We start from the raw sequence: 12971 nt of genomic DNA, 5'->3' as shown, positions 1-12971 counted from the left end.
CTACATATATTATATCATTTTATGCTCACAACAATCCTATGAAGTAAGTGCCATCATATGTCCATTTTACAGCTGATGCAACTGAGGTTTAGAGAGAATAAATAATTTGTGTAAGTTCTTGCAGAGAGCAAGAGAGATCTTAAGAAGCCTCAAAATACTCTGGCTGAAGATGTGGGGACAAAAAGTTGTTCTATATGAAAGTGCAAAAATGACATAAAAATATTAAGAAGTAAATCAACATATTACCCTTTAGTAACATTTTAAAGCTTCAAATTGCATTTAATTAGCATATTTTGGATTACAGGCTCTGTATTTATAAATGCACAAAATAACAGAAAAATGCAAAAATCCTGGAAGAAAACCAAAGAACTGATAATATTATGAATAAACTCAACAGAATAGAAATTAAAAAGCATAAATAATTACATGCCCTATACTTATACACCTATGATCCTATTTTTGACCTTTCTGTCATGCTAAAAGATGATTTGTGTGTCTGTGTGTGTGTGTGTGTGTGTGTGTGTGTGTGAAACAAAGGAGCACATATTTTCTAGTTAAAATTAGTACTAAATACACTTGAATTCTATTTTCAGTGTACTGGAATTGTCATTGAATCATGTGTCCTATATTTTTTCTTCAGGAATTGCAGACAACATCTTCAAAAGTAGAATTATTAATTTCCCCCTATATTGTCTGAATTTCCTATCTCCAGTGATGGCAGTAGACATGGAGTTCCACTGCCCAGATCCTCCTTCATAGAAGAACTTGCTGTTTCTGCTGCAGGGAGCTGCTTTGACCAAGGTCATGGCCTTCCTGGAGCAGCTTGCATCCAGTAGCTCAGTGAGAGTGCAAAGGTGGGTCATTTCAGTTCTAGGTGGGATGACAATATTTGCTCTGGGGCTTGCCCTGCTGGGTTGTCTAAGTCTATGTAAGGTTTGCAAAGCAATTTGACTGTTCTCCTCTGCCCAATTCCACTTCCTCACACTTCTTTTCTTAGGTTTTGATCCTTAATAAATGTCTTGAACTCCAAAATCATCTCAGAATTTGCTTCCTAGTTTTTTTTTATTGTGATAAAAAGCACATGACATCAAATTTACTACCTTAACCATGTTTAAGTATACCATACAGTAGTGTTAACTGTATGCACTTTGCTGTTCAATAGATCTCCAAAACTTTTTCATCAGAATCTGCTTCTTGAAAAGTCAGTCTGTGATCATACTTTCTCTAATGATCTAAATCTTTTTCAGATGTTTTGAAGTGCAGCTCTTCTTTCTTGGTAATACCCTGAACAGGTTTGCAGTATGAAATTGTGAGATTGAAAGATGGCAGAAACCACATAATGCAGAGTATTTGCAATGATCACACCCTCTTTTTTTTAAAATGGGGTCTGTGAATGTTTTTCATGCACCTTGAAGATTTAGGTTTTTCTTTTTTCTAGCCCACATGAGAAGTAGATAGGAATTGGAAGGCTTTCTCCTGAGAAGTGGTAAACAGACAGTTAAAGGTATTTTTTATTGAGAGGCCAAAAGCAATGTGGCAGGTATCTAACAAAGTTTTTACATAAAGTTTTCAGTCTTGAGAATCACATTTGGAGTTTTAGAGTTAATTGTGTTCACTCAAAATTAGAGTTGTAGAGTTAATTGTGTTTACTCAAAACTGATGTCACATCAAAACTCCATGCTTCGGTATCTCTATCTATAAAATGGGAAGGTTAGGCTATTAACAGTGGTTTTCAATCCTATTGTGATAATTTAAAGATGGCTGAGAATTTTTTGCTACTCCTTCCATTGAAAGGTAGAATCTAATTACCCTCGTCTGAAACTGAGTTGATGTTAGTGACTTGCTTAACAAATAGGATGTGGTACAAGTGATATGACATGACTTTTGAGCTAGAACAGATAAAGGCTTGCAGCTTCACCTTAATCCCTAGGACTACTCTTCTTGGGAGTCTCTGAGCAGACCAGTGTTTTCCCGGGGACTTGAGAGGTAGGGTTGGAGGGAGAGATTACAAGTGGCAGGAGGGTGATGAAACTTTTGAGGATAATGGATATATTAATTACCAAGATGAAGGGTTTCTGGTAATGTAACAATCTGGTGATGGTTTCATAGACATACATGTATATCAAAGATCATCAAATTATACGTTTTAAATATGTGCAGTTTTTGTAGGAAAAGTATGTCTCATCAAAGCTGGAGAAAGAGAGAGAGAGAGATTGATTAGCTCAGAGAATTTCCTCAGGTGCCAGAAAGTCTGGCCCAGAGGACCCATAGCTGGAAAAACACTCACCTGAATTTCACAACAGAATGAGGCTGACAAAGACAATATGACTCTTCCTTATTGGACAGGGACACCACAGATTGCATCATTGACCCCTGGACTCCTAAAAAGTGATTGCTTTCATGGAAGTGTTTGTTTCTGGTGTTTCATCTGAAAAGGAAGGCATCAGCTGCCTCTGCTACCACCCAATGCCAGAGTTAAGCTAGCTCTTCCAGGTGAGTTTCAACACAGACCATCTTCTATTTAGGTACTGAATCCTACTGGGACTTCTCAGATAAGCCCAGAAGCATCTATTAAAATTCATAAAAATCTTTTTGAAAAGGAAAAAGTGGTTTCTTTCTTATTTTTAACAGCTTTCGGTACCTGGTATTATCATCTCACAATCTAACTATGAAACCCTGGCTTCACAACAAGCTGAACAGTTCATAACAGGGTATGGAAACTAAGTATTTGTCAGCCAGCCTTAGTTGACCAATAAAAGTATGGAAACCCACAGTCAGCCACATTTTTGCCAGGATTCTTTTGCACTATGACAACTTGAAAGGTATTCTCATGATGAGATACCATAATAATTATATTGGTCAACTGTTCATTAATAGATGTTCTTAGGCCATTGGTCTCTACCAAAAATAATTCTCCAAGATTGTTTAATAGCCTTCAGTTACTCAATGTTACCGTTTCTTGCTTCCCTTATATATATATATCCAGTATCCTTTCCATCTAGAGAATATACCTCAACCCTAGCACAAATCTTCCCCTCTAGTTTGTCCTTCTATTTCCCAATTACTTGAGCTTCTCTTAAATAAAAGCTATTTAGATCCAACTCATGGGGTTTTCTATAATGATGCCCAGGAGAGAAAAGGAGTATGCTTTATTTTTTTCCTCCATCTCTATATTCTATGAGGTAATTAATTTTCATTGGCATGCTGTGGCACTAATATACCTGGACTTTAAAGACAATAAAAATAGTCTTGTCAATGCCCCTTCTTCCTACTATAAATTTTAGATCTATATGACCAGAGTAACCACGTCTATCTCTTTCTTTAATCCTACAACTTATTCAAGGAATTTTATCTTCTCCAAAATATACCTTGTTTTGGAGACCTCAAAACTTCTACCACGGACATTATCACACTCCCAATTGCAAGTTCTAGCTTCTAGCTTCAGAATGATACAATCTTTTTAAAAGTGTTTTGAAAGTAGGTATTCATAGGCGCTGACTTACAGATTAGTTCCGATGATCCTCCTTCTTACCGCCTTGGACAGTTCCCCTGAAACCCAGTACGCCTCACTCTCCATCAGCTACATCCTGTCTATACATCCAGATGATCTGTTGCAGATAGAAAGTAATTTAGAAAGCTACTTCATCATCTCCAAAGTAGTTATATACAGTTACATTCCCCTTTGGGCAATGTATGAGTTCCCATTTCTCCATATACTAATGCTCAGAGTTACTCGATATATTATTTTTTATTACTTCATTGTGGTTTAATTTGCATTTCTCTGATGGGCAATGAGCATTAACATCTTCTCACATGCATATTGGCTTACATTAAGTTTTACTTCCCTGTGGATTGCCAATATTTGTTCTCCCACATTTTGTAGTAGATTGTCTTTTTCTTCTTGCTTTGTTATCATTAATTAACTGAATAAGCCGAAAACTCAGTGTGGAAAAATGAAATTTTCATCGTGTTTTAAATTAACCTGTTGGAGACACATTTCAGATGTACCCAAAGTATCTCTGACTGTACTGAGTCTTAACAGGAATACTTTTCAATCTGCTTTACCTTTATTCACAGTTTCCAGTCTTTCTCCTAACTATTGCACCAAACTACTCCCATCAACTCTAATATGCCTTGATATACATGTAGTTCTATATATCTGTAGGTCTGTAGATATATAAGAATACTTAAGTTTTCATCCAGCTTTGAACCCTCTAGCTATATAACCATTAGCATATCGCTTAACTTCTCTGTGCCTCAGTCCCTTCATCTGTTAAATTTAGAAATGATACTACCTACTTTGGGTTGTTATAAGGATTACAAATATGCAGATAAGATATAGAATAATGATAATTAGACAAAAGTATATAACACACAAAAAGCATTCCAACTTCTACTCATTCCCTTGCTTAAGTTTTCCTTATGTTTTTAACAGTTTATTGATGGAGTCAAAGATAGTTTAAGATAATATTTAATATAGCTTTGAAAGTTATCTTCAGGAGTCAATCTAGCTACTTGTTCCATTTGATAGAAACAGAAGTCTATAGAGTTATGTTTCAAGCCCATAATTCTATGCCTTATTTCCTTGTAAGAGTGACTATATCCACTCTTATAACCCTTGAAAAAGTTCATTTCTCATTAGGATATGTAAAGCATTTAGGAAGAAAAGCATTTTGGTTTCTGAAAATGGTTACTAATATAGGTATTCGTCCTATTGTCTACTGTCAACTCGCTTGTCAGGCCATTCTCTTACCTGGGAGAAAGTGGATAATAATCAGACCCTCTCCTAAGGCTAATAATCTGCCCCGACTGGACAACATGTATAGCTTTGGATAGACTGTAGATTCAAAATGAAGAGAAATTGGATCTAAGGAAGAAGAAGCCATCTGTTTGAAGCCCAGTTGTTAGTAGAAGTAACCACATGGTCATATTTTTAAACCTCAGTTAACTATAGATGTAATCTCACAAAGCCATCTTGAAACAAACAACAGCAGGAAGCAGAAAAAGGGAAAACAAATTCTTCAAGTGCTATGGATCCAAGATAATCAGAACTTCTAACACAGTCAATATCCTGGCTAGTCCAAACCTTATAATATCTACATTATGCCTTATGATCTGTACAACATAATTTATTCTGGGTGTCCTGAAGGTAGCGTGATAACAGAGCTAGAACTAAACATGCTGACTAGATCTAACCAGGTTATCTTTCATTTGAGCATCTGCCTGGCTTTATTATCCTGTTACTACTCAGATTAACTCTACAAGTTATTAAACCTCTTTGAGCCTCAATTTTCTCATTGATAAAATGGGGATTCCATCTACTTCATGGCATTGTTGTGAACAGTTACTAAGATGTGAACTGTATGGCACAATTTAGATACACAATAAAAGCTAGTAAATTTACCCTCAGGATCATATAATCAGAGGATTTTGCTTCATATGTGTAAATTTCATTTCCTTAACTGACTGATAATCTCAGCATCAATTGTGTTTCCTCTCCCCTTCCACTGGGATCCTAGGAGGGCTAGCCTTGCTAGGCATAGCCACTGGTTGATGGATAGTCTGAAGTCAGCCTTGGGAACAAGTATCTAAACTGTGAGGACTTTTTCTAATAACTCATTATGAGGACTTGAGAGAAAATTCCCAAACTAAGAGGCTCAGGTATATAAACCCTCTCTGGAATTAGTTCTGTATTTTGAAAATAAAGGTATAACAGTTTCCATAGAAGATTTTAAACTTTCTAAGTCAAAATGTGATTCATAAAATAAAAAGCTTTCAAGAAAAGTTTACATTTACAAGGAGGGAAGGGAGGGATGAAGGAAAGGAGGAAAAGAAGGAAAGAAGGGAGAGAGGAAGAAAGGGAAGAAGGAAGTAGAGAGAATGGAGCAAACATATATATTTCCAAACTACCAAAATGGTGGGAGAAAAAGTATCTGTCTTTGGGAACATATGAATAAATATGTTTTTAGAAGTTTAAAAAATAAAACTTGACGTTGACAAATGACATTTATCTGAATAAAATAATGACAACCTATGGTAGAGAATAAATAATTTTGACCAATAAACAATGACACTGAACACAATGTCAAGTGAATCCTTGCTATTTTGTGTTTCAATATAATGAAACTATTATAGGGGTACTGCTCTAAAACAAGAGTCTCATGGTTCAAGCTATAACTGAGTAAAAAGGAAAGCAGGATAAGCAGGGTACCAGCAGAGAAAAGATGAGACCAGCAGCATCAAAAGCTCTCTAATGGAACATCATTAAGAATCTAAAAGAAATATAAATGTTCTGATAGGCCATTATATTACCCTATTAATATTTTTTTTCTTTATAATTGTCTCTATTACCTTTGGTTGACCCTACAATCTAAGTACATATGTTATATTATATTTGAACTAAGTTACATTTGAAAATAATATTTCATATGACTATTTAAAAACTTAAAGAGTTTTTACATGTCCTCACAATTCTCTTGTGTGATACAAAGTGGCATGTTTTTATCCCACTTTAGAAATTCAGGAGAAACTAAACACAGTGGTTGGTTCCCAGCCCTGCAGAGCATTCAAAGCTACTGTCTCAGTCTGGTTATCCCTAAAAGCTGTCACTCAGGTATGGATTCAAGTGTCAATAGTTTATCTTGGAAGTGATCCCAGTAAACAAGAGCAGTGGGTGAGGGGGATAATAGCAAAGGAAAGAGAAGGCAACCAATGAAGTGTCAGTTACTGCTATGGGTTAATTGGAACTTCACTGGAAACCACGTACAGCATGTTTCAGAGTTATCCCACCTGAGGGGTGAGGGAGCTGGGCTATTTACACACTACTCTAGTGAGTCATTAGTTAAAGGCTGCTTCCAGGGGCATTAATTTCCCAGTATTTCCAGCCTTTGGTTCTGCTGTTATAGTGGACTCCAGTGGCCAGAGAAAGCCCTGAAAGACTAAATACAGTGAGTACTGAAGTAGTGAGGATAGGGTGATATGGGTGGGGATCGAACAGAATTGGCTAGAGCTCTGATTTTATTTACTTGAATTTCATGAGCATATTCACTGAGAAATTTTTGGAAACCATGGAAGAATTATCCTTTAATTTTTTTAATCATTTTTTTCTCATTCCTCAAAGCTATCAATAGCAAACGATGAATTAAGAGTAAAGGAACTTGGACTTGCCTGGTGGTGCAGTGGTTTAGAATCCTCCTGCCAATGGAGGGGACACGAGTTCGAGCCCTGGTCTGGGAAGATCCCACATGCCTCGGAGCAACTAAGCCTGTGCGCCACAACTACTGAGTCTGCATGCCACAACTACTGAAGCCTGCGCACCTACAGCCCGTGCTCTGCAACAAGAGAAGCCACCGCAATGAGAAGCCTGTGCACTGCAACTAAGAGTAGCCCCCGCTCGCCGTAACTAGAGAAAGTCCACGCGCAGCAACAAAGACCCAACACAGCCAAAAATATATAAATACATTAATTAATTTAAAAAAAAGAGTAAAGGAATTTTTTGTTGTGCTTTTTTCTTTATTTTGAGAAATTAATAGTTTTAGGTTTACTGATTTGCTCTACATTTTCAGTTATTAAAAAAGCAAAATTGCTATTGCTGCTATTTTTTTTCTATTATTGAAGAGGCAAATACATGAAAGAAAACTTTTAAGCAGCAGCAAAAAAGGAGGGGGAGTGGAGTTAGTAAGATTCCATCAGGTAATTGAGGAGCTGAGTTTTCTGAATTTTCCTATTAGTTGCATGATAAATAAAGAATTTTAATTGAGAAAAATCAGCTCACCTCCTCAAAACTATCTGTACAACTGTCTGCACCCACTTTTGCTGAAGGTCTAGGCAGAGATACAGGTCTTTGTGAATGAGCTTAAAAAAAAAGGTTTGGAGGATGAATTATTTACCTGTTTTAGATATTCCTTTGCTATTGAAATCACGGTCCTTTGAGTTCAGCGGTGAACTGAAATGGTGCCAACAGGATTTCTTCACAATTTTCTGGAAGCCACGGCAGCACTTCACTTACATTGCCAAAGGCCATTGGACCCAGCAGTCACAGGGAAAGGAATTCCCAGATTACCTGGAGTCAGATTGCTAGGGTTAGCCAGCATGCACCTAGAGTTGCTTTGATCACACTAATTCCCAATTCAAACTTAATAATTATTTCAGAAATTTTGTCCTGCTTCTCCAGTTACTTTAACTCTACAGGATGGAGGTTAACCCGCTCCCCAGGCTGTGTTTTGGAATCTGCTTATATCAAATAAATGAAACTACTGCTCTAGGATTCAGAAGTAAGGCAACACTGGAGCCAAAACTAAACAGACATCAGTACCACATTAAGTTTCATCAAGACAGAGATATTTCTCGTTTTTGTTTACCCCTGAACACCCAGCACCTAGATATTCTACATTTGCAGATGCAAAATAACTCAGCACTTTTAAAAGCATTTACATGATTTCTCAACTTTTATAGTGTGATTTATTCTGAATCATGCTTCATTCTTTGAAACATTTTGCATAGAAAGGAGTGGAATGCGTCATCACTCACTGGTACTGAAACACTGCACTCATACTTGACACAATGGAAGCAGTGAAAACAATAAGGGAACAGGTACCGGTTTCATTACAAGTCATAACTCTGTTACATACTCTTTAAACTCTAATATAATGATTTGGAGGTCCACAAAAAAAGTCTTAATTTTAAGAAACAGATTGCTACAAATAAAAGATTACTTTTTGGCCAGGCCTTGACATCCATTTCCTTTTTTAAAAAATGATTTTCACTGACTACTTTGAATAACTTTCTATATGAAGATTAATATTTGTAGTTTCCAAAATTAATGTTGAACCTCCATATGACAATTTTTCTTCTACTTGATTTTGCAGAATCCTCTGTGACACCATATTGGTATTTACAGGAGGTCAACTATGATCTCGTCAACAAAGAAATCACCTTTAGAAAGAATTAATAGAAACATATACTATTTCACAGACATGTGTTATGTTTAAGAAAAATTCTTTAATGCTAATAAAAGAAAAAATTCAAGTGCAGAAACCACATGTTAAAAACAAGATATTATTTGTTATAGAACAGGATCTCAGAAGGGTCTGGGATCCATCATGGGGTCTTCAAAACAGATAGGAAATGATAGTTGTCTGAACCTTTGTTAACAGAATGCTAAGTAAAAATATATGGGTTACCTGGTTTGATGTTAATGGACAATATTTATCAACTGTGGCTCCCAGTGGAACATAATATAACTTATAAATGGATTTAGGTATATATAGTGATACATAGGTCTATAAAATTCAACTAATATTCAGACATATAAGTATATTTTTAGCAACCAAATGCTTATATCAATTCAAATATTACACCTTCCTTAGAAGAATAGAGATAGAGCTTAAATATTTCAAAATCTAATTCAGTCAGAGCTGACTTACACATTAAGCATAGCAGACACAGTGCCTAGGGCCCGCAATAATTTTAGGGGCCTTTGAAAATATTTTGATTTCTTCTAAAATCAAAAAAGAAACAAAGATTTAGAGTCAAAAAAAGTGTTATTTTTTTCCTCACAACAGAAAAAGGTGAAATTTTTTGGACCCACAAAAATCTACTAAATTTTCCCTGAAGCAGAAACAAAGGTGAAGTATTTAAAGTTATATCAAAAACAATTTTTAATATTGATATCATTATGATGGGAGAACCCCACAAAGGTAAAATTGTCTAGGGTTCATGGAAGTCATTTTGTAGCCCTGTCAACGTTAAATGAATTTTTTTTGTTTGTTTGAATAAAAATAAATGTTTGTCCTTAAAGCAATTTTGATCAGATTGAAAGCCCCTTGCTTTCTGAGGAGCATAGTTATACAAAAGAAAGCTCTAGTGGTCAGAAGGACGTGCCTACCTTCACACGGTGTACAGAAAGCATGGAACTGCCAAGGAAGCAATAGAGCTATGGTCAGCTTGGAAGTCATGTTTACCCTGGATCCTTTCCTTCCAGTGTCCTGCAGCCCCAGACACTGGTGTGCTTGGCTGTCTCTGAGCAATTGTGTTGGCTGGTGTGCTCCTGAGGCTTTTTATATTATTGCAACACTAAAGGTGTGTGGGACCTCATCTTTGCACTACGTCACTGGAAATTACACAAAATCCAGTATGTCCCCCTGCACTTTGAAACTAACCCAAACAAACACTCCTAGGCCTCAAAAAATTTTCATCAGTTTAACTGATTTGGTATAAAACTATTTTGTTTAATGTACGTGTCTTAATCTGTTAGGGCTGCTGTAACAAAAATACCATAGGCTGGGTGGCTTAAACAAGAAACATTTATTTCTCAGAGTTCTGGAGGCTGGGAAGTCCGAGACCAAGGTGCCAGCAGACTGGGTGTCTGGTGAGAACCGACTTCCTGGTTATAGGCAGCCTTCTCACTGTGTCCTCATATGGCAGAACGGGTGAGAGAAGTCTCTAGGGTCTCTTTTATAAGGGCTCTACAGGCATACCTCACTTTATTGTGTTTTGCTTTATTGCGTTTTGCAGACATTGCGTTTTTTTTACAAATCAAAGGTCTGGGGCAACCCTGTATCAAGCAAGTCTTCTGATGCCATTTTTCCAACAGCATTTGCTCACTGTGTGTCTCTGTACCATATTTTGGTAATTCTGGTAATATTTCCAACTTTTTCATTATTACTCGATTTGTTATGGTGATCTGTGATCAGTGATCTTTGATGTAATTATTGTAGTTGTTTTGGGGCACCACAACCCATGTACATATAAAATGGTGAGCTTAATCAATAAATGGGTGTGTTCTGACTGCTCCACCGACCAGCTATTCCCCCATCTCTCTCCCTCTCCTGGGCCTCCCTAGTCCCTGAGACACAACAACTTTGAAATTAGGTCAATTAATAATCCTGCAATGACCTCTAAGCCTTCAAGTGAAGAGACTCACATCTCTTACTTTAAATCATAAACTAGGCATGGTTAAGCGTGGTGAAGAAGGCATGTTGAAAGCCAAGGTAGCTTGAAAGCTGGGCCTCTTGTGCCAAACACTTAGCCCAATTGTGAACGTAAAGAAAAAGTTCTTGAAGGAAATTAAAAGTGTTCCTCCAGTGAACACACAAATGATAAGAAAGCAAAACAGCTTTATTGGTTTTTGATGTTGTTTTTTATAAATTTATTTATTTTTATTTTATTTTTGGTTGCGTTGGGTCTTCCTTGATGCATGCAGGCTTTCTCTGGTTGCGGTGAGTGGGGGCTACTCTTCGCTGTGGTGCGCGGGCTTCTTATTGCAGTGGCTTCTCTTGTTCCGGAGCACAGGCTCTAGGTGCGCGGGCTTCTGTAGTTGTGGCTCTCGGGCTCTAGAGCACAGACTCAGTAGTTGTGGCGCACGGGCTTAGTTGCTCCATGGCATGTGGGATCTTCCCGGACCAGGGCTCGAACCCCTGTTCCCTGCGTTGGCAGGCAGATTCTTAACCACTGCGCCACCAGGGAAGCCCAGCTTTATTGTTGATATGCAGAAAGTTTTAGTGGTCTGGATAGATGATCAAACCAACTACAACATTCCCTTAAGCCAAAGCCTATCCAGAGCAAGGCTCTAACTCTCCTCACTTCTGTGAAAGCTGAGAGAGGTGAAGAAGCTGCAGAGGAAAGGTCTGAAGCTAGCAGAGGCTTGTTCATGAAGTTTAACGAAAGAAGCCGTCTCCATAAGATAAAATTGCAAAGTAAAGCAGCAACTGCTGATGTAGAAGCTGCAGCAACTTATCCAGAAGATCCATCTAAGATAATTAATGAAGGTGGTTACACTAAACAACAGATTTTTCAAAGTAGATGAGACAGCCTTCTATTGGAAGAAGATGCCATCTAAGACCTTTACAGCTAGAGAGAAGTCAATGCCTGGCTTCAAAGTTTCAAAGGACAGGCTGACTCTTTTGACTCTCACGGCTAATCAGCTGGTGACTCTAAGTTGAAGCCAATGCTCATGTACCATTCTGAAAATCCTAGGGCCCTTAAGAATTATGCTAAATCTACTCTGCCTGTGCTCTGTAAATGGAACAAGAAAGCCTGGATGACAGCACATCCGTTTCCCAACATGGTTTACTGAATATTTTAAGCCCACTGTTGAGACCCACTGCTCAGGAAAAAAGATTCTTTTCAAAATATTAATGCTCATCGACAATGTACCCAGTCACCTGAGAGCTCTGATGGGCATGTACGATTATGATTAATGTTGTTTTTCATGCCTGCTTACACAATATACATTCTGCAGCCCATGGATCAAGGAGTTATTTCAACTTTCAAGTCTTATTCTACAAGAAATATATTTCATAAGGCTACAGCTGTCATAGACAGTGATTCCTCTGGTGGATTTGGGCAAAGTCAATTGAAAACCTTCTGGAAAAAATTCACCATTCTAGATGCCATTAAGAATTTTCACGATTCATGGGAAGAGATCAAACTATCAACATTAACAGGAGTTTAGAAGAAGTTGATTCCAACCCTCATGGATGACTTCGAGGAGCTCAAGACTTCAGTGGAGATGTGGTGGAAATAGCAAGAGAACTAGATTAAGAAGCAAAGCCTGAAGATGTGACTAAATCGCTGCAATTGCATGATAAAATTTTAATGAATGAGGAGTTGCTTCTTATGAATGAACAAAGAAAATGGCTTCTTGAGATGGAATCTACTCCTGGTGAAGATTCATTGAAAATTGTTGAAATGACAACTAAGGATTTAGAATATTATGTAAACTCAGTTGATAAAGCAGCAGCAGGGTTTGAAAAGACTGACTTCTATTTTGAAAAGAAGTTCTACTGTGGGTAAAATGCTGTCAACTAGCATTGTATGCTACAGAGAAATTGTTAAAGGAAGAGTCAATTCATGATGCAGACTTCATTATTATTTTATGAAGTTGTCACCGTCACCCCAACCTTCAGCAACCACCACCCTCATCAGTCAGCAGCCGTCAGCATCGAGGCAAGACCCTCCACCAGCAAAAA

The sequence above is a fragment of the Eschrichtius robustus genome, chromosome 4 (assembly GCF_028021215.1).
Source record: "Eschrichtius robustus isolate mEscRob2 chromosome 4, mEscRob2.pri, whole genome shotgun sequence".
Lineage (NCBI taxonomy): Eukaryota > Metazoa > Chordata > Mammalia > Artiodactyla > Eschrichtiidae > Eschrichtius > Eschrichtius robustus.
Note: the sequence above shows the minus strand (reverse complement) of the source record.